This window comes from Ranitomeya imitator, chromosome 1 (genome assembly GCF_032444005.1).
Source record: "Ranitomeya imitator isolate aRanImi1 chromosome 1, aRanImi1.pri, whole genome shotgun sequence".
Classification (NCBI taxonomy): domain Eukaryota; kingdom Metazoa; phylum Chordata; class Amphibia; order Anura; family Dendrobatidae; genus Ranitomeya; species Ranitomeya imitator.
Window position 1 is genome coordinate 575,439,116 of NC_091282.1, and position 23,367 is coordinate 575,462,482.

The window sequence follows — 23,367 nt, forward strand, 5'->3', positions numbered from 1 at the left end:
ACCGGCCGCCTTAGAGGATGTTCATACAGTTGTTTAATTTTGTAGAAAAAAAGCAGATCACAGACATGGCACAAAATTACAGTCATTTCAAATGACAACTTTCTGGCTTTAATAGACACTAAAAGAAATCAAGAAAAAAAAATGTGGTAGTCAGTAATGGTTACTTTTTTAGAACAAACAGAGGGAAAAAATTATGGAATCATTCAATTATGTGGGAAAAAATTATGGAATCACCCTGTAAATTTTCATTCCCAAAACTATCACCTGCATCAAATTAGATCTGCTCGTTATTCTGCATCTAAAAAGGAGTGATCACACCTTGGAGAGCTGTTGCACCAAGTGGACTGACATGAATCATGCTCCAACACAATAGATGTCAATTGAAACAAAGGAGAGGATTATCAAACTCTTAAAAGAGGGTAAATCATCACACAATGTTGCACAGGATGTTGGTTATTCACAGTCAGCTGTGTCTAAAATCTGGACCAACTACAAACAACATGGGAAGGTTGTTAAAGGCAAACATACTGGTAGACCAAGGAAGACATCAAAGCATCAAGACCCGAAACTTAAAGCAATATGTCTCCAAAACAGGAAATGCACATCAAAACAAATGAAGAACGAATGGGAGGAAACTGGAGTCAACATCTGTGACCAAAATTTAAGAATCCGCCTTAAAGAAATGGGATTTACATACAGAAAAGCTAAACGAAAGCCATCATTAACACCTAAACAGAAAAAACAAGGTTTCAATGAGCTAAGAAAAAGCAATTGTGGACTGTGGATGACTAGATGAAAGTCATATTCAGTGATGAATCGCGAACCTGCATTGGGCAAGGTGATGATGCTGGAACTTTTGTTTCGTGACGTTCCAGTGAGATTTATAAAGATGACTGCCTGAAGAGAACATGCAAATTTCCACAGTCATTGATGATATGGGGCTGCATGTCAGGTAAAGGCACTGGGGAGATGGCTGTCATTACATCTTCAATAAATGCACAAGTTTATGTTGATATTTTCTTATCCCATCAATTGAAAGGATGTTTGGGGATGATGAAATCATTTTTCAAGATGATAATGCATCCTGCCCCAGAGCAAAAACTGTGCAAACATTCCTTGAAAAAAAACACATAAGGTCAATGTCATGGCTTGCAAATAGTCCGGATCTCAATCCAATTGAAAATCTTTGGTGGAAGTTGAAGAAAATGGTCCATGACAAGGCTCCAACCTGCAAAGCTGATCTGGCAACAGCAATCAGAGAAAGTTGGAGCTAGATTGATGAAGAGTACTGTTTGACACTCATTAAGTCCATGCCTCAGAGACTGCAAGCTGTAATAAAAGCCAGAGGTGGTGAAACAAAATACTAGTGATGTTTTGGAGTGGTTTTTTGCTTGTTTTTCATGATTCCATAGTTTTTTCATCAGAATTGAGTGATTCCATAATTTTTTCCGTCTGCTTGTTCTAAAAAAGTAACCATTACTGACTAATACATTTTTTGTTCCTGATTTATTTTAGTGTTTATTAAAGCCAGAAAGTTGTCATCTGAAATGACTTTAGTTTTGTGCCGTGTCTGTGATCTGTTTTTTTTTCGACAAAATTAAACAACTGAATGAACATCCTCCAAGGCTGGTGATTCCATAATTTTTGTCAGGGGATGCAAGTACATATAAGGATTAAATACATATAGTGATTACATATATATGAAGATTAACTACATGCAGTATACTTAGATCATCACTAGTTATGAGCGAACGTGCTCGCCACAACTCGTTACTTGCCCGAGTATCGCTATGCTCGGAGTACTCGGCAAGCAGTGAGCATTTCTGGTATTATTCGGCGGTAACTGCAGTCTCCACCCAGCAGTTTTGGCGGACTTTGGAGACCCAATCACGGTGCAGGGATTGTCTGCCAGGCCATGAAACGCCGCAGCCATCTTTGTTGTGGTCGTGCAGTGATTGGCTTGGCCGTACAGCATCATCCCAAGTATAAGAGACCTGGCGCCGCCCTGCTCGCCACATTTTGTTCCTGTTTCAGCGAGAGTAGGGAGAGATAGGGTCAGAATCATGGTTTTAGAGTTAGTGTAGGTCTGCAACTCTTACATCCACAACTCCTCAGAAATCAAAAGTCCTTTTTAGGGCTAATTCGTGGGTCCCGAAATTGCAGCACTATGTAGGCAGCATATCCACATCAGTGCAAAGCCTGCAGGCACTGTATGTGCGTCCATTGGTCCCACTGCATCCTTCCCAAAGATCCATAAAAGCCTGCTGCTGCTGCAGCTTATTTTCTGTCTATATATCTATTTTTTTTTTCAAAAATTCCCCCCCCCCAAAAAAAAAAAATATACAGGCTGTTCTGTCAGACTGAGGCCTGTTGATAAGTTATAGTTTCTCAGGCATGCATAGCATAGTTGTGGTTGTGTGTGCTACCCTTGTGCCCCTTTTTTTGTTTTTGGTGTTTTAAATTCACAGAAAAAGGCCTCATATCTGCGTGCTCCAAGTTTGGTCCTTGGAGGCCGTTGTACTTATTTTTTGGCTGTGTGATACTCAAATTCTATACAGCGCTATTTAGCATTAAAAAAATTGAAAGGCCAAAGATTTGCCAGTGTGGTATTTCCATTAGAGCCGTCATATATCTTTGTGCTCCAAGTTTGGGCATTGGAGGCCGGTGTACTTATTTTTTGGCTGTGTGATACTCAAATTCTAGACAGCGCCATTTAGCATTAAAAAAATTGAAAGGCCACAGATTTTAAAAAAATTATAGATTTGCAGGCATGCTGATCACATATTATTTCGCTACTAATAAAGACATTTCTGTTGAGCTTTTGAAATAGTGCAGTAGTCCATTTAAAATGGTTAATGCATGGGGCAAGGAACTGGGAAGTGGACGTGATGCTGATAGTGCATTCAGAGGACGAGGCCGTGGGCAACAACAAAGACCCACATCTTCTCGCTCGACCTTCCCGTCCCAGTTTCTGGGGGACCGCAGCACACCACTTTTGAAGCCAGAGCAGAGTGAAACGGTTGTTTGTTGGATAGCGGATAATGCTTCCAGTCATTTAGCCACCACCACCACCTTGTTTTCCACACGGTCAAGTCTGAGTAGCCGTGTGTGGCCAGGATATTCCTCACCCTGATCCTCCTTCCTCCCACCATGCCGAATGCCACGAGACAACTGATCCCACACTTGGACACTCTGAAAAGCTGTTCAGTTTTCCATATTAAGATTCAGAAATCTCTGCCGGTCAACTTGAAGTGGGGAAAGAAGAGATCGCATGTAGAGCTGCCCAAAGCTTTGACCAGCCCAGGTCACACGAAGGCGATGGTGGGAAAGTGTCACGAGAGGTGGACAATGATGAGACACAATTGCCAGAAAGTCAGGAGGAGCAGGGTGCAGATGTGGAAGATGAGGTAGTGGATGACATAGTGACTGACCCAACCTGGCAGGAGGACATGCATAGCGAGGACAGCAGCACAAATGGGGAAGGAGGCATATCCCCCCATCAGGCAGTAAGAAGCAGTGTGGTGGCCACAGACAATGCGTGCATCCGTTCCCCGTAACACCAACATGAGTGAAGTTGCCATTCCACCTGTGAGATCTTCCCGAGTCTGGCTATTAGCCAGGGGCAGCAAAGCAACCAGCCTCACCACCACCAGCATGATCAGGCACATGCAAGTAAAGCACCCGACTTTGTGGGCTGAACCCCAGGGTCCAGGACCACTGCCTGCTGGTCACACCACTGCTTCTTCCACTGTTTTGCGTAGAAAGCCAATCCCCAGTAAACCATTCATGTGAAGATGCCTCTAGCCCTGCACCTGTTGTGGCCCACAGTCAAGCAGCACCATCAGCAAGCCCGTCCACATCCTTGTCCCAGCAGAGCGTTCAATTGTCTATAACCCAGTCTTTTGAACGCAAGCTGAAATACCCAGCCAATGCACCACAGGCCACAGTTCTCAATTATAATATTTCTCACCTTGCCTCAGAGTCGCCACCATGTTACAGCCATTGTCACACACTACCATGCCTGGTTGTATGTTCAGCGGTGTCATCCAAATATCTGACTGCTCTTTCATCGCTGTCCACAACTCTTCTGCATTGTGCGGTTTGTCACCTATGCACATTAGCTTCAGCACAGCCTGTTGCCGTTTGGCTGAGGCAGTGCTGCAGTGCTTCCAGCTTCTGACTGATGTTGATTTCAGAGATAGAGGAGGAGGTGCAGGAGCTGTACAGTGTGGGGGCAACCCTGATTGACGTAGGGCCAGCAATCCTCGGCATGGGGAGGATGTGTTCCATCCCAAAGTTCCGACTGGGTCCCGGCTTCCCAGTGTGCCGTCATTGAGATGTACCATCCCTGCCCACAAGCACTAACATAGTAACATAGTTATTAAGGTTGAAGGAAGACTTTAAGTCCATTTAGTTCAACCCATAGCCTAACCTAACATGCCCTAACATGTTTATCCAGAGGAAGGCAAAAGATACCCATGCGGCAAATAATAAGCTCCACTTTGGGGAAAAAAATTCCTTCCCGACTCCACATACGGCAATCAGACTTGTTCCCTGGATCAACGCCCTATCAAGGAATCTAGTATATATACCCTTAAATTTAAGTAATGAATCACTCATTACAACATCATATGGCAGAGAGTTCCATAGTCTCACTGCTCTTACAGTAAAGAACCCGCATCTGTTATTATGCCTAAACCTTCTTTCCTCCAGACGTAGAGGATGCCCCCTTGTCCCTGTCTTAGGTCTATGATTAAAAAGATCATCAGAAAGGTCTTTGTACTGTCCCCTCATATATTTATACATTAAAATAAGATCACCCCTTAGTCTTCATTTTCCAAACTAAATAGCCCCAAGTGTAATAACCTATCTTGGTATTGCAGACCCCCCAGTCCTCTAATAACCTTGGTCGCTCTTCTCTGCACCCGCTCTAGTTCAGCTATGTCTTTCTTATACACCGGAGGTCAGAACTGTGCACAGTATTCTAAGTGTGGTTGAACTAGTGACTTGTATACAGGTAAAATTATGTTCTCCTCATGTGGATCTATGCCTCTTTTAATGCATCCCATTATTTTATTTGCCTTTGTAGCAGCTGCCTGACACTGGCCACTGAACATGAGTTAGTCATCCACCCATACACCCAGGTCTTTTTCATTGACGGTTTTGCCCAGAGTTTTAGAGTTAAGTGCATAGTTATATATCTTATTACTTCTACCCAAGTGCATGACTGTTACGATCTGGTGGCCTTGGAGCAGCATGAGACGTACTCTGGAGAAGGTGGCACCTGTACTGACCGCAAACCCTGAACTTAGCAGCGCAACTAGAAGTAGCCGTGGGGGGTACCTAACACTCCCTAGACCCCTCGACACAGCCTAAGAACTAACTACCCCTAAAGACAGAAACAGGAAACCTATCTTGCCTCAGAGAAAATCCCCAAAGGATAGACAGCCCCCCACAAATATTGACTGTGAGAGGAGAGGGAAATAACATACGCAGGCATGAAATCAGGATTTAGCATAAGAGGCCATACTAGCTAAAAAGAAAGAATAGAACAGAGTACTATGCGGTCAGTATTAAAACACTAGAAAATATCCACCACAGAAAATACAAATCACCACATCTGACTAAAGACATGGAGGGTATATCTGCATCTCCAGAGACACAGCTTGGCTGCAAAAAATCCTTCACAGACAAAGCTGGACAAGACAAAACATGAAAATGCACAGAACTATAAGTTCCACAGCAGGTGGACAGCAAAAACAAAGCCAGGACTTATCTTTGAAGAAAAGCACAGCAAACAGGAGAGACCAGAAGGGATGTGAATCCTCCAAAAACAATGGACAACTGGCACTGACTAAAGAATCAAGCAGGACTAAATAGCTGAGTCCAAATTGAACACACCTGATAAATGCTGCGATCCACAGACAGCAGCACTACCACTCATAACCACCGGAGGGAGCCCAAGAGCAGAATTCACAACAGTATTCCCCCTTGAGGAGGGGTCACCGAACCCTCACCAGAGCCCTCAGGCCGATCAAGACGAGCCAAATGAAAGGCACGAACCAAATCGTCAGCATGAACATCGGAGGCAACAACCCAAGAATTATTCTCCTGGCCATAACCCTTCCATTTGACCAGATACTGAAGCTTCCGCCTCGAAAAACGAGAATCCAAAATCTTCTCAACCATATACTCCAACTCCCCATCAATCAACACTGGAGTCGGAGGATCAACAGAGGGAACAACGTGCACCACATACTTCCGCAACAAAGATCTATGGAAAACATTATGGATGGAAAAAGAGGCCGGAAGGGCCAAACGAAAAGACACAGGATTGATAATCTCTGAAATCCTATAAGGACCAATAAACCGAGGCTTGAACTTAGGGGAAGAAACCTTCATAGGAACATGACGGGAAGACAACCAGACCAAATCCCCAACCCGAAGCCGGGAACCAACACACCGACAACGGTTAGCAAAACGCTGAGCCACCTCCTGAGACAACACCAAATTGTCCACCACATGAGCCCAAATCTGCTGCAGCCTGTCAACCACAGAATCCACACCAGGACAATCAGAATACTCAACCTGCCCTGAAGAAAAACGAGGATGAAAACCAAAATTACAAAAAAAGGCGAAACCAAGGTAGCAGAACTAGCCCGATTATTAAGGGCAAACTCGGCCAATGGCAAGAAAGCCACCCAATCATCCTGATCAGCAGACACAAAGCATCTCAAATAAGTTTCCAAAGTCTGATTAGTTCGCTCGGTTTGGCCATTTGTCTGAGGATGAAATGCGGAAGAAAAAGACAAATCAATGCCCAGCCTAGCACAAAAGGCCCGCCAAAACCTAGAAACAAACTGGGAACCTCTATCGGACACAATATTCTCCGAAATGCCATGCAAACGGACCACAAGCTGAAAAAACAACAGAACCAAATCAGAAGAGGAAGGCAATTTAGGCAAAGGTACCAAATGAACCATCTTAGAAAACCAGTCACAAACCACCCAGATAACAGACATCCTCTGGGAAACCGGAAGCTCTGAAATAAAATCCATAGAAATACGCGTCCAAGGTCTTTCAGGGACTGGCAAAGGCAGAAGCAACCCACTAGCGCGGGAACAACAAGGCTTAGCCCGCGCACAAATCCCACAAGACTGCACAAAAGAACGCACATCCCGCGACAAAGAAGGCCACCAAAAGGACCTACCAACCAAATCTCTGGTACCAAAAATCCCAGGATGGCCAGCCAACACAGAACAATGAACCTTAGAAATCACTTTACTAGTCCATCTATCAGGAACAAACAGTTTCCCCACTGGACAGTGGTCCGGTTTATTAGCCTGAAATTCCTGAAGAACCCGTCGTAAATCAGGGGAGATGGCAGAAAGAATCACCCCTTCCTTCAGAATGCCAACCAGCTCAAGAACCCCAGGGGAATCAGGAAAAAAACTCCTAGAGAGGGCATCCGCCTTAACATTCTTAGTACCAGGAATGTACGAGACCACAAAATCAAAACAGGAGAAAAACAGGGACCATCGAGCCTGTCTAGGATTCAGCCGTTTGGCAGACTCGAGGTAAATCAGATTCTTATGATCGGTCAGGACCACAATATGGTGCTTGGCCCCCTCAAGCCAATGTCGCCACTCCTCAAATGCCCACTTCTTAGCCAACAACTCCCGATTGCCGACATCATAATTGCGTTCCGCAGGCGAAAACTTCCGAGAAAAGAAGGCACACAGTTTCATCAAGGAACCATCAGAATTCCTCTGAGACAAAACAGCCCCTGCCGCAATCTCAGACGCGTCAACCTCAACCTGAAATGGAAGAGAAACATCCGGCTGACGCAGCACAGGGGCAGAAGTAAATCGGCGTTTAAGCTCCTGAAAGGCAGAAACAGCCGCAGAGGACCAATTCGTCACATCAGCGCCTTTCTTCGTCAAATCGGTCAGAGGTTTAACCACACTGGAGAAGTTGGCAATGAAACGATGATAAAAATTAGCAAAGCCCAAGAATTTCTGAAGGCTCTTCACAGATGTGGGCTGAATCCAATCATGAATGGCCTGAACCTTAACCGGATCCATTTCTATAGATGCGGGAGAAAAAATGAAGCCCAAAAAAGAAACCTTCTGCACTCCAAAGAGGCACTTTGACCCCTTCACAAATAAAGCATTATTACGGAGGATCTGAAATAATATCCTGACCTGTTTCACATGAGAGTCCCAATCATCGGAAAAAATCAAAATATCATCAAAATATACAACCATGAATTTATCAATATAACTCCGAAAGATATCATGCATGAAGGATTGGAACACAGATGGGGCATTAGAGAGTCCGAATGGCATCACAAGGTATTCCAAATAGCCTTCGGGCGTATTAAATGCAGTTTTCCATTTGTCACCCTGCTTAATACGAATAAGATTATATGCCCCTCGAAGGTCAATCTTAGTAAATCAGCTAGCCCCCTTAATCCTAGCAAACAAATCAGTAAGCAAAGGCAAAGGGTATTGAAATTTGACCGTGATCTTATTCAAGAGGCGATAATCAATACAGGGTCTCAAGGAGCCATCCTTCTTGGCAACAAAAAAAAAACCTGCTCCCAATGGTGAAGAAGATGGCCGAATATGCCCCTTCTCCAAAGACTCCTTAATATAGCTCCGCATGGCGGCATGTTCTGGCACAGACAGGTTGAAAAGTCGGCCCTTAGGGAACTTACAACCTGGAATCAAGTCAATAGCACAATCACAGTCCCTATGCGGTGGAAGGGAACTGGATTTGGGCTCATCGAATACATCCTGGAAGTCTGACAAAAACTCAGGAATTTCAGAAGAGGGGGAAGAGGAAATTGACATCAAAGGAACATGATCAAGAACCCCCTGACAACCCCAACTAGTCACAGACATAGATCTCCAATCTAACGCCAGATTATGTACCTGTAACCATGGAAAACCCAGCACAATATCATCATGCAAATTATGCAACACCAGAAAATGACAATCTTCCTGATGGGCTGGCGCCATGCGCATGGTCAGCTGTGTCCAAAACTGAGGTTTATTTTTAGCCAACGGTGTAGCATCAATGCCCCTTAAAGGAATAGGGTTCTGCAAAGGCTGCAAGGGGAAACCACAACGTCTGGCAAATTCTAAGTCCATTAAGTTCAGAGCGGCGCCTGAATCCACAAATGCCATGACAGAAAATGATGATAATGAGCAGATCAAGGTCACAGATAACAGAAATTTAGGTTGTACAGTACTGATGGTAACAGAACTAGCGATTCTCTTTAAACGCTTAGGGCAATCAGAAATAATATGAGCAGAATTGCCGCAGTAAAAACACAACCTATTCTGATGCCTGAATCTTTGACGTTCAGCTTTAGACAAAATCCTATCACACTGCATAGGCTCAGGGCTCCGCTCAGAGGACAATGCCACAGTGTGTACAACTCTGCGCTCGCGCAAGCGCCGTTCAATCTGAATGGCCAGAGACATAGAATCACTCAGACCAGCAGACGTGGGGAACCCCACCATAACATCTTTAACGGATTCAGAAAGACCCTTTCTGAAAATTGCCGCCAAGGCATCCTCATTCCATTTAGTCAGTACAGACCATTTTCTAAATTTCTGGCAATACGATTCTGCCGCTTCTTGACCTTGACACAGAGCCAACAAGATTTTCTCAGCTTGATCCACAGAATTAGGCTCATCATACAATAACCCCAATGCTTGAAAGAAAGAATCTACATTAAGCAAAGCAGGATTGCCAGTTTCCAGTGAAAATGCCCAATCCTGTGGGTCACCACGCAGCAGGGATATGATGATTTTAACCTGCTGAATGGGATCACCAGAAGACCGGGGTCTCAATGCAAAAAACAGTTTACAATTATTTTTGAAACTCAAAAATTTGGATCTGTCACCAAAGAATAAATCAGGAGTGGGAATCCTAGGTTCTAAGGCAGGAGTCTGAACAATATAATCTGAAATACACTGTACCCTAGCAACAAGCTGATCCACACGAGAAACTAACTCCTGAACACTCATGTTATTGCTAGGTTCTGCAGCCACCCAGAGATTAAGAGGGAGGAACAGGCTAAGGAAAAAAAAATGGCTCAAAACCTTTCCTCCCTTCTTCTGAGATGCAATTAACTCATTGTTGGCCAGTTGTACTGTTACGATCTGGTGGCCTTGGAGCAGCATGAGACGTACTCTGGAGAAGGTGGCACCTGTACTGACCGCAAACCCTGAACTTAGCAGCGCAACTAGAAGTAGCCGTGGGGGTACTGTTGTGAATTCTGTTGTCAAGCTCCCTCCTGTGGTCATGAATGGTACTTCGGCTGGTTCTGTCCATGGGCTGCCTCTGTTGGTTGTGAGTGGGGCTGCGGCTTCTGAGTTTCCTTCCACAGGTGACGAGGTTAATTCGTTAGCTGGCTGCTCTATTTAACTCCACTTAGATCATTGCTCCATGCCACCTGTCAATGTTCCAGTATTGGTCTAGTTCACTCCTGGGTCGTTCTTGTGACCTGTCTTCCCAGCAGAAGCTAAGTTCCTGCTTGTTTTTCTTTAGTTTGCTATTTTTCTGTCCAGCTTGTATTTTGATTTTTGTCTTGCTTGCTGGAAGCTCTGGGACGCAGATGGAGCGCCTCCGCACCGTGAGTCGGTGCGGAGGGTCTTTTGCGCCCTCTGCGTGGTCTTTTTGTAGTTTTTTGTGCTGACCGCAAAGTTACCTTTCCTATTCTCAGTCTGTTCAGTAAGTCGGGCCTCACTTTGCTAAATCTATTTCATCTCTGTGTTTGTATTTTCATCTTTACTCACAGTCATTATATGTGGGGGGCTGCCTTTTCCTTTGGGGAATTTCTCTGAGGCAAGGTAGGCTTATTTTTCTATCTTCAGGGCTAGCTAGTTCCTTAGGCTGTGTCGAGTTGCATAGGGAGCGTTAGGAGCAATCCACGGCTATTTCTAGTGTGTGTGATAGGATTAGGGATTGCGGTCAGCAGAGTTCCCACGTCTCAGAGCTCGCCCTATATTATTTGTAACTATCAGGTCATTCTGTGTGCTCTTAACCACCAGGTCCATTATTGTCCTTACCACCAGGTCATAACAGGGTACCTAACACTCCCTAGACCCCTCGACACAGCCTAAGAACTAACTACCCCTAAAGACAGAAACAGGAAACCTATCTTGCCTCAGAGAATATCCCCAAAGGATAGACAGCCCCCCACAAATATTGACTGTGAGAGGAGAGGGAAATAACATACGCAGGCATGAAATCAGGATTTAGCATAGGAGGCCATACTAGCTAAAAAGAAAGAATAGAACAGAGTACTATGCGGTCAGTATTAAAACACTAGAAAATATCCACCACAGAAAATACAAATCACATCTGACTAAAGACCTGGAGGGTATATCTGCATCTCTAGAGGCACAGCTTGGCTGCAAAAAATCCTTCACAGACAAAGCTGGACAAGACAAAACATGAAAATGCATAGAACTATAAGGTCCACAGCAGGTGGACAGCAAAAACAAAGCCAGGACTTATCTTTGAAGAAAAGCACAGCAAACAGGAGAGACCAGAAGGGATGTGAATCCTCCAAAAACAATGGACAACTGGCACTGACTAAAGAATCAAGCAGGACTAAATAGCTGAGTCCAAATTGAACACACCTGATAAATGCTGCGATCCACAGACAACAGCACTACCACTCATAACCACCGGAGGGAGCCCAAGAGCAGAATTCACAACACATGACCTTACATTTATCCCCATTAAAGCTCATTTGCCATTTATCAGCCCAAGCTTCTAGTTTACATAAGTCATCCTGTAATATAAAATTGTCCACCTCTGTATTGATTACCCTGCACAGTTTAGTGTCATCTGCAAATATTGAAATTCTGCTCTGAATGCCCACTACAAGGTCATTAATAAATATGTTAAAAAGAAGAGGGCCAATATTGACCCCTGTGGTACACCACTGCTAACCGCGACCCAGTCCGAGTGTGCTCCATTAATAACCACCTTTTGTTTCCTATCCCTGAGCCAGCTCTTATCCCACTTACACATATTTTCCCCTATCCCCATTATTCTCATTTAATGTATCAACCTTTTGTGTGGCACCGTATCAAAAGCTTTTGAAAAGTCCATATACACTACTTCCACTGGGTTCCCTTGGTCCAGTCCGGAACTTATCTCTTCATAGAAGCTGATCAGATTAGTCTGACATGAACGGTCCCTAGTAAACCCGTGCTGATACTGGGTCATGAGGTTATTCCTCTTCAGATACTCCAGTATAGCATCCCTTAGAATGCTCTCCAGGATTTTACCCACAGTAGAGGTTAAGCTTACTGGCCTATAATTACCGAGTTCAGTTTTTGTCCCCTTTTTGAATATTGGCACCACATTTGCTATACACCAGTCCTGTGGTACAGACCCTGTTATTATGGAGTCTTTAAAGATTAAAAATTATGGTCTATCAATGACTGTACTTAGTTCCTGCAGTACTTGGGGGTGTATCCCATCCGGGCCCGGAGATTTGTCAATTTTAGTGATTTTTAGACGCCGACGTACTTCCTGCTGGGTTAAGCAGGTGACATTTAATGGGGAATTTCTATCACTAGTCATTTTGTCTGCCATGGGATTTTCTTGTGTATCTTGTGTAAATACTGATGAAAAAAGTCATTTAGCATATTGGCTTTTTCCTAATCCAGACTATTTTTAAGGGGGCCAACACTATCATTTTTTAGTTTCTTACTATTTACGTAGTTAAAGAATATTTTGGGATTATTTTACTCTCTCTGGCAATGAGTCTCTCTGTCTCAATCTTTGCTGCCTTGATTTGCTTTTTACAGAATGTATTTAATTTTTTGTATTTATTTAATGCCTCATCACTACCTCCTTCCTTTAATTCTCTAAATGCTTTCTTTTTGTCACTTATTGCGCCCTTTACAGCTCTATTTAGCCATATTGGTTTCCTCCTATTTCTAGTATGTTTATTCCCATACGGTATATACTGTGCACAGGTCCTATCCAGGATTCTAATAAATGTCTCCCATTTTCTTTGTGTATTTTTATGTCTCAGGATATCGTCCCAGTTAATTGCACCAAGATCCTCTATCATCCGTTGGAAATTTGCCCTTCTGAAGTTTAGTGTCCTTGTAACCCCCCTACTACACATCTTATTAAAGGATACATGAAAACTTATTATTTTGTGATCACTATTCCCCAAGTGACCCCCAACCCTTATAATTGATATGCGGCCTGGCCTGTTGGTTAATATTAGGTCTAGCAGTGCCCCCCTTCTTGTTGGGTCCTGAACCAGTTGTGAAAGGTAATTGTCTCTCATAGCTGTCAAAAACTGATTACCTTTGCTGGAACTGCAGATTTCCTTTCCCCAATCTATTTTAGGATAGTTGAAGTCCCCCATAATAATGACTTCCCCTTGAGTCGCAGCTTCATCTGTTTGCTTTACGAGGATATTCTCCATTGCTTCCATTATTTTTGGAGATTTATAACAAACCCATATCGTTAATTTATTATTTTTCCCCCCTCCCCTTATTCCCACCCATAGGGACTCTACATTTTCATTAGATTCACTTATATTATATTATAGAAGAATGGGAGACCGCAGCGGAGATTGTTTGAGATTCCCCCTGTGCAGAGGCAGGAACTCGACACCTAACATTCTGTCTGCAATATTTTTTTTATCTTTATGTTGCTTTTTTCTTTTTTTTTCTCCAGTCATGACCTTTTATGCCATAATCTATGTTCTACAGTCTGTAAAAGGGACCCTTACCTCTCATAGGCCGTTTATAGTTATAATCTGAATGGCACAACATTTTTGTGCAAATCACAATGTTGCAACTTTTGGCGTTTTTACGACAGTCCCTGTAAAATTGGCTTAGCCAGGGTTGGGTGTGGCAAAGCAAACTCAGCAAATTCATCAAAATTACACTAGGAATATACTTGAATCCCTAGCTGGAATAACGTTTTAGCGGAGGCTAAAGGCACTTGTAAGATGTATGTAACGATATGGACATACTAACCACATTGCCCCTTGAAGAAACAAGTTTAATGTTATGTGGTGTAATGTGAAATGTGATGTATAATGTGAATTGTGATGTGTGTTAAAAGTATTATTAAGATTGATAGTTTGTGTAGTTTGACATTAGGGATAGTGAGAGTTAATTTTTGGGACCAAAAGTGGCAAGTGCTATCTTGAAGGGAAAGTGACAATTTTTTTTTCAGTATTTTTATTAAAACAAAACATGGACATAAAGGGAAGGGGAAAGGTGAGGGGAAAGGGGTGGGAAAAAGGAAAACGGCACAAATTTAAAGGAGAACTCAATGAGTTATAAGTTTCTGATCCAAATATATGGAATATTGCAATAACTCTCAGGGCTCTTTTCCACTTGCGAGAAAAACGGACGATTGCAGTCCGATAAAAAATCGGATTGCACTCGGACCAATGTTATTCAATGGGTGACATCTCATCTGCGATTTTTTTCTCAGCTGAAATCGGACTGAAAAAAAAATCGCAGCATGCTGCGTATTGCTGCAATTCTCGGACGAGACTCGCCAATGTAAGTCAATGGGTGCGAGAAAAAAATCACACAGCACTCGGACCATGCGAGTGCTGTCCGATTTTTACGCACCGGTGTCCTTTGAAAAGTTGACAATTCAGCGCGGTGTACAGTAAAATCACACTGACAGGTTAGAATAAAATAGATATATACACATAGAATAGGTATATATACATGTATATATGTCAGTGAGACACCTATATATATATATCTAATATATAAAGCTGAATGTGTGTGTGTGTGTATGTATGTATGTATGTCCGGGATTGGCATCTGCACCGTCGCAGCTACAGCCAAAAAATTTTGCACATTCACACGTCTGGACCCTGAGAGCATCATAGGCTATGTTGGGAGGTGAAATTTTAACCCCGCGCTTTCCAATTCACCAAACAATTTTGCCCCTATCTACATAATGGGGAAAAGTGAAAGGAAACGTGTTGGAGGCAAATTGACAGCTGCCAGATGTGAACAAGGGGGACTTAAAGAGTGAGAGCGATGGCGCCAAAGAGTATATACCGTACAGTTGCTAAGGTGGGGCCCCGACATGGGATACTCACCATACACGTGGATATGAACACACACACAAAATGCGCCACACACTACCACGTGCTTGAACACATATACCACCTTCAGCACACATTTCACCACACATACACCAACCTCGCCACATAAAAGTCGAAACACAAGTCGCCGCTCAAAACTCGCCACGCGCAAAACTCGCCACATGCAAAAACTAGGCTCACGCAAAACTCGCCACAAGTGCAAAACTCACCTCATGGAAAACTCGCCACACGCAAAACTTGCACACGCGGAAAAATTGCCACATGCACAAAAGTTGCAACACATGCAAAAGGTGCCTCACACAAAGCTTGCACATACTCAAAAGGCACCACACATAAAACTCGCCACGCGTAAAACTCGCCATGCGCAAAACTTGCTGCACACAACTTGCTACACTAACATGTCACAATCAACTCGACACAAAAAGTTGCTACACGCATGTCGCCACACAAAACTCATCTCACAAAAGTCGCTACATGCATGTCGCCACACGCAACTCAACACACACAACTTGACAAACGAAACTCGCCCTAAAACACACACAAGTCTGGTATTATCCTTCAAAAATAAACAATCTGATTAATAAGCAGACAAACTACAAGAGCAACAAATGTATCATATAGGAAATACGGCAGCTGTCAGTCACATGACCTGTCTATTATGTGTAAGTGTGAGCTAATATATATTGCCAGGGGGGAGGGCTTCCTGTTGGCTGGGGATTTATCAGGCTGCCAATTTAGCTTACAAATACTGAGGTAAAAATACTGAGCAAATAACGTGTGAACGAGGTCTAATACAGGAGGAGATGACACACAGGTATATACTATATACAGGGGAGATGACACACAGATATAAACTATATACAGGAGAGATGAGACACAGGTATATACTATGTAGAGGAGGAGATGACATACAGGTACATAGTATATACAGGAGGAGATGACATACAGGTATATACTATATACAGGAGGAGATGACACACAGGTATATACTATATACAGGAGCAGATGACCTACAGGTATATACTATATACAGGAGGAGATGACATACAGGTATATGCTGTATATTGAAGATGACATACAGGTATATACTATATACAGGAGGAGATGACACACAGATATATACTATATACAGGGGAGATGACACACAGGTATATACTATATACAGGAGGAGATGACATACAGGTATAAACTATATATAGAAGGAGATGAAATACAGGTATATACTATATATAGGAGGAGATGACATACAGGTATATACTATATACAGGGGAGATGACACACAGCAGGTGTATACTATATACAGGGGAGATGACATACAGGTATATACTATATACAGGAGATGACATACAGGTGTATACTATATATAAGGGAGATGACAAACATGTATATACTGAGGTGAAAATGAGAGGTGTGAGGTGAAAATGAAAAGGTGTGAGTGCAAAATGAGAGGAGTGAGGGAAAATAGTGGAGTGATCGGAAAATGACAGATGTGAGGTCGAAATGACAAGTGTTAGGGGGGAATAAGAGGAGTGAGGGAGAAAATGAGAGGTGTGAGGGAGAAAATGAGAGATGTGAGGGGGAAAATGAAAGATGTGATTGGGAAAATGAGAGGCGTGATGGGAAAATAAGAGAAGTGAGGTGCTATAACTAACCACAGATATTTACTCTGCCCAGGCAACGCCGGGCTCTTCAGCTAGTATATATATATATTTATATTTAGTGCAGCGGTAGATAGCAGAAAAGCCAGTATTCAAAGGGTTAATGCCACCTTGCTATTGTAAGGTGACATTAAGCCTGGTTAATAATGGAGAGGTGTCAATAAGACACCTATCCTTTATTAATCCAATAGTAGTAAATGATTAATAAAACACACACATTAGGAAAAAAGTATTTTAATGAAATAAAGGCACAGGATGTTGTAATAGTTTATTATACGCTCAATCCAATTGAAGACTCTTGTCACCTGAAACAAAGTTAAAATAAAAAGTAACAATATCTCATACCTTCCGTCATTCAGTCTTGTCCCACGCTGTAAATCCATCTGAAGGGGTTAAAGATGTATACAGCCAGGAGCTTGCTAATGCAGCTATGCTCCTGCCTGTAAAAGCAGGGGAATGAATGGAAGCAAGGGAACGTAGCTACCTAGACTTGCGTTGCTGTGCCCCCTGCTTGGATTAATAATGGATAGGTATCTTATTGAAATCTCTCCATTATTAACCAGGCTTAATGTCACCTTACAATAGCAAGGTGGCATTAACCCTTTATTACCCCATATCCCACCGCTACAGGGGAGTGGGAAGAGAGTGGCCAAGTGCCAGCATAGGCGCATCTTACAGATGTGCCTTTTCTGTGGTGGCTGGGGACAGATGTTTTTAGCCAGGGGGTCAATAACCATGGACCCTCTCCAGGCTATAAATATCTGCCCTCAGTCACTGGCTTTATCACTCTGGCGGAGAAAATTAAGCGGGAGCCCATGCCAGTTTTTTCCGTGATTTAACCCTTCATTTTAACAGCTAGAGCCACAAAATTTTACACAAAGACACTTCTTACATTAGTAGTGAGGAATATGTAAAAAAATAAGGGATATAAAATGGTTTACTGTATGTAAACCATGTCTCATATCATGACGGGTTTGTGAAGGAGATAGCAAAAGACGGTAATTGAATTACCGGCTTTTCTGCTATCTATCTCTGTATTAAATATAAATATATATATATAGGTGTCTCAGGGACATATATATATATATATATATATATATATATACCTATTCTATGTGTATATATCTATTCTATCTTTTCTATTCTAATCTGTCAGTGTGATTTTACTGTACACAGCACTGATTTGCTGGCTTTTCAAAGAACACCGGTGCGTAAAAATTGGACAACAATACGGATGTCATACGGATGTCATAAGGATGTTGTGATAAAAAATCGCATGACACTCGCATGACAAATGCATGACTTTCTCTGTTTTTTCGGTCCGTAAATCGGACCGTTTTTTTCTCTCAAGTGGAAAAGAGCCCTAAGATAAATGAGCTATATTAGGACAATAGTGATTGTTATGACAGATTTTCCATAGTTTTGTAGTTTCATATAACCCTACAACAAATACAATAAGTAATATAGTAAAACACTAGAAAAAAAAAAATGAGGTACATGCTCACGAAACATAGATCATGGGTGAATTTCTGACCAGTGTGTCCATTTTTTAGAGTATTTGTTAAGACAGTTGTTGATTATTGCGAATTTGTGTTCATATGTTTTATGGAGAGAAATTCTGTCTATTATGTCTGGGAATTTGGGTAGGTCTGGTTTCTTCCAATGATATGCAATAGTATTTTTTTACTACTAGGAAAATGTAGATTAAGATAGACCTAATAGATGGATCAATGTCTTCCATATCCATGGATAGTAAAGCCATTTGAGAAGAAATTGTGATATCCCTAATCGTTATTTTTTTTTATAATAATAGAAATTTGAGCCCATAAGGGTTGAATTTTAGGGCATTTCCAGAAGATGTGCAAGAGGTTACTGTGACGCCCAAGAGACCGGGGTACCCAGCACCGGACCAATGGGGTCTGTCTCTTGAGGGGGGTGTCACGGGTGGCTTGACCCGGTGCTGTGGCCTCAGGCAATGCACAGTGTAAAGGGTATCGTGAGGGAACAGGCACTTACTTGATCAGCAGCAGGTTCTCCCAGCGGTGATGATCCCAATCCTGGATAGATGGCTATTGTCCAAATGAAAGACTGAGGCACTGAAACGTTTAACCAGTTTACTTTAACAAAAAAGGATTTACAACCAGTCCTGTCACCGGAGTCTGTATGGGAACTCTGAGTTACTTTGACCCTGCCGGGGTCTTCGCCTCTTATTGTACGCAATATCTGTGTGGCCCTGCTGCTGTATGTGAACTGGCTGCCGGCCCAATCTGTCCCCTCCGGGTCCTGGTTCGACGGGCAACCCGAGTCCTTTTATCGGCTTACCCCCTCCAGGAGTACCGCTGAACTCTGTGTCTGTTGCTGCGTCCGACCCTAGTGAAGCTGATATCACCTCACGTTTTTCCGGTTGCTGTATTATATGTAATGAATACAGCCACGGATCCGGTATCCGTCTTTGCGCCTGTTCTGGGTAGTGATTAATGCTACCCGGTTCTCACAATGTCCTTTTTCTCTATCCCTCTTCTCCTCAGGCCGGTGATTTAGGCCTGGTAACAGTCACAGGGCTGTTAGAGATTCAACTGTATGACCTCTCACTATCAGCTCCTTAGCCCAACTGCCAGTTCTTCTCTCAGACCAGAATGGATCAAGGGGAGTCTCTGGAGCTCCCCCTTCTGGCCGGAGGTGGTAGTGCAGTCTTGCTATTTTAGTATTTGCATTTACTGTCAGTAACTATTTTTGTGGCAAATACCCCTAGGGGTGCCACATTACCATAATGGCCACAGTTCCTCCAGCACAATAAGGAATTATTTGGGTTGATGTGGGATAATCTGGCGGGGGTATAATACCACCTAGAGAGGAGTTAGTAAAATGATTCCTGGAGAGACATAGATATATTGGACATGTATGAATAATATGTTAGTGCATTTTCCCATTTTTCGGTTTGGAAAGACATTTTCAGGTCTGATTCCCATTTGACCATGTAGGAATTTTTTACCAATTCGGTATCATTGCTGAACCAACTCTAAATGCTTTTACAGCTCCAGAACATTTTGTGATTAACATTACATAAAAGATTTATTGTTTCTTTAGAGAAAGAAGGTTTATTAAACCCTTCATGACCTTGGGATTTTTCATTTTTCCGTGTTCGTTTTTCACTCCCCTCATTCCCAGAGCCATAACTTTTTTATTTTTCCGTAAATTTGGCCATATGAGGGCTTATTTTTTGCGGGACGAGTTGTACTTTTGAACGACATCATTGGTTTTAGCATGTCGTGTACTAGAAAACGGGGAAAAAATTCCAAGTGCGGTGAAATTGCAAAAAAAGTGCAATCCCACACTTGTTTTTTGTTTGGCTTTTTTGCTAGGTTCACTAAATGCTAAAACTGACTTGACATTATGATTCTCCAGGTCAGTACGAGTTCATGGACAGCTAACATGACTAGGTTATTTTTTATCTAAGTGGTGAAAAAAAATTCCAAACTTTGCTAAAAAAAAAAAAAAATTGCGCCATTTTCCGATACTCGTAGCGTCTCCATTTTTCGTGATCTGGGGACGGTTGAGGGCTTATTTTTTGTGTGCTGAGATGACGTTTTTAATGATACCATTTTGGTGCAGATACGTTCTTTTGATCGCCCGTTATTGCATTTTAATGCAAAGTCGCGGCGACCTAAAAAACGTAATTCTGGCGTTTCGAATATTTTTCTCGCTACGCCGTTTAGCGATCAGGTTAATGCTTTTTTTTAATTGATAGATCGGGCGATTCTGAGCGCGGCGATACCAAATATGTGTATATTTGATTTTTTTTTTATTGATTTATTTTGATTGGGGCGAAAGGGGGGTGATTTAAACTTTTATATTTTTTTTATTTTTTTAACATTTTTTTCAACTTTTTTTTTTAACTTTTGCCATGCTTCAATAGCCTCCATGGGAGGCTAGAAGCAGGCACAACGCGATCGGCTCTGCTACATAGCAGCGATCTGCTGATCGCTGCTATGTAGCAGAAATGGAGGTGTGCTGTGAGCGCCGACCACAGGGTGGCGCTCACAGCCACCGGTCATCAGTAACCATAGAGGTCTCAAGGACCTCTATGGTTACAATGGAGACGCATCGCCGCCCCCGATCCTGTGACGGGGGTCGGCGATGATGTCATTTCCGGCCGCCCGGCCAGATGCGGTAGTTAAATGCCGCTGTCTGCGATTGACAGCGGCATTTAACTAGTTAATAGGTGCGGGCGCGATTCTGCCCGCACCTATTGCGGGCACATGTCAGCTGTTCAAAACAGCTGACATGTCCCGGCTTTGATGCGGGCTCACCGCGAAGCCCTGCATCAAAGCAGGGGATCTGACCTCGGACGTACTATCCCGTCCGAGGTCAGATAGGGGTTAAAGAGGAAGTCGTGAATTTGTTTTTTTAGAATCAAATAATGTAAAGGGGCAGTTGAGGGAATATTAAAAAAATTTTTTAGCTCACTTAAGGGAAAAAAAGCTTTTACCATCTGTGATGCAGTAACCCCTGTAACAGGTAGCGGGCGCTGCATGGTCTCCCCAGTATGCGCACAGAAGTGTATTGAACCCGTGAGAGTGCATGGCAATCGCTGGCATGACTGTGATAATGTGATAAAGTCCGGCAGTATTGTGAATGGCCGATACGTGTGTCGCAGAGCAGAAGACTCTGCGCTGCTAGCCTGAAGCAATGTGGTGTTCTGGGACCTATAGTCCCACAAGTATTTGGTATGTTTTATCATGGGAGGCTGGCAGGGCTAGTTATGTGAGATGGGCGGGACAATCTAGCCACACACACCCACTCCCACCCAGGGGAGTGGTTAATAGGTATATAATGTGACCAGGGTGTGGGTCACATGTTCCTGTGTATGGACCCGTTTGTTCCTGTGTTTGGATCTGAATGGTCCAAGTGCAAGGTCCTGGAAGCCCGTGTTGGAAATCCCGAGAGTAGGATTTCTGAACAGCACGTGGTGGGGCTTTGGACTTGGTGGCCTGGGGTGTTGAACTAAAGTCCTGGATAGCACCTGGACAGGCCACAAGCTTGTGTGTTGAGAGGTCCTGGGAGGAGGACCGGATCCCTGAGCAACGCACAGTGAAACTGTGGACCTAGTTGGTCTGGGTTGGGGAAGCTACCGTCCTTCGGTGAGTCTGGACTGACTAAGATATGCCGCACAGGCAAGTTGGTGATTCCCGTGAGGCAGCTTTCCCGGAAGAGAGGACTGACAAGGAGTCAGCAGCTGGAGCAGGAGCTCCCGTCAGGTACCTATACAGACTGTAGGTGCTTGTGATATGAACTGTGTGGTAACCCACGGCAACTGGTCAAAGGTGGACCAGCGTGTTTAGTTGCCGCAGACTAAGGATCTGAGACTTGATGTGATGTCCTGGTCCAGTGTGTAAATGGACTACTCATGATGTGGTTTATGATACCTTAATAAATCGAATAGACTGTTTTTGTGTTCAAAAACCGTGCCTGTGTGCTTGAATCCCGTGCCAAGCGAGTGTCCCCCAATACACTCAGTAAGTGCAATCTTACACATCATAGATATCTTTTAGCTTATACCATATTCTGACCAAAGTGGCAAGATTGGATGATTATATAAGGAGGAGATAAAGGATAATGGCAGATTTTTCAGTGACATGAATTTATCTGTCCTCATTTTGGGTTTGGCTAAATTCTTCCACGCATATAAGGAGGTAAGAAAGATAGGGTGAGTGTGGACGCTCGAGTATTTGTTCAGCAGGTGCTTCAATAATAGGTCACATAGGGGACTATTGTTGTTTGATGTGGTTTCCAAATCGAGCCAGGCCAGAGGATCTTCCTGAGTCAACCAGTGTGAACTTCGTTTGATAAGGTTGGCATAATAATAAGCTGAGATGTTTGGGAGGCTTAATCCAACAAATAATTTGTTTTTGTATAAAATATTAGTAGATATTCTGGCTTTTTATTATTCCAAATAAAAGAATTGAATAAGATTTTGAAGACTTGTTAGGTAAGAGGTTGAAATTTTAAGAGGGAGGGTTCTGAAGACGTATAACATTTTTGGAAGTATGAAAGTTTTAACTGTTATTGATTTACCCCACCATGAAAGATCTCTGTCGCCGTAAGTGGAGAAGTCTTTAGTGATGGTGTTTTGCTTAAGGAGTCCAAGTTTGAGGGAATTATGGAATTGAGTTTTTTGTAATAGTTATGCCTAGATATGTGATATCCTTTTCGGACCAACTTAGAGATGATATAGCTTTAATTTCTTTGATTTGAGCATCACTTACGTTGAAATGAAGGATTTTAGACTTCGTTGATTTTGAAATAAGATATACTTTAAAAAAGTTAGTGTTTTTTGCAGTTCGTTGATTGCCAGAACCGTGGGACAAATAAATGACTCCCGCTAAACAGGACTGTACAGTCGAGCTAGGTTGTGGTGAAGTAGTGAGAAACCATGAAAACAGAGGACAACTAGGGAGAGTAAAGAGGCAATGTGAAGATGGCGGAAAAGAGGAAGGAATCTGCGTGCGGAAAATGCTTTGAGTTGTAAAGGAAATGTTCATATGATGGTGTACTCAATATCTCTTGTATATT

General features: G+C 42.9%; 1 protein-coding gene across 1 annotated transcript in view; it reads left to right on the plus strand.

Annotated features, from left to right (window-relative positions):
- The window catches only part of FSTL3 (follistatin like 3), a 426,956-nt gene that overhangs the window by 288,649 nt on the left and 114,940 nt on the right, over positions 1-23,367 (plus strand). The window lies entirely within an intron of this gene.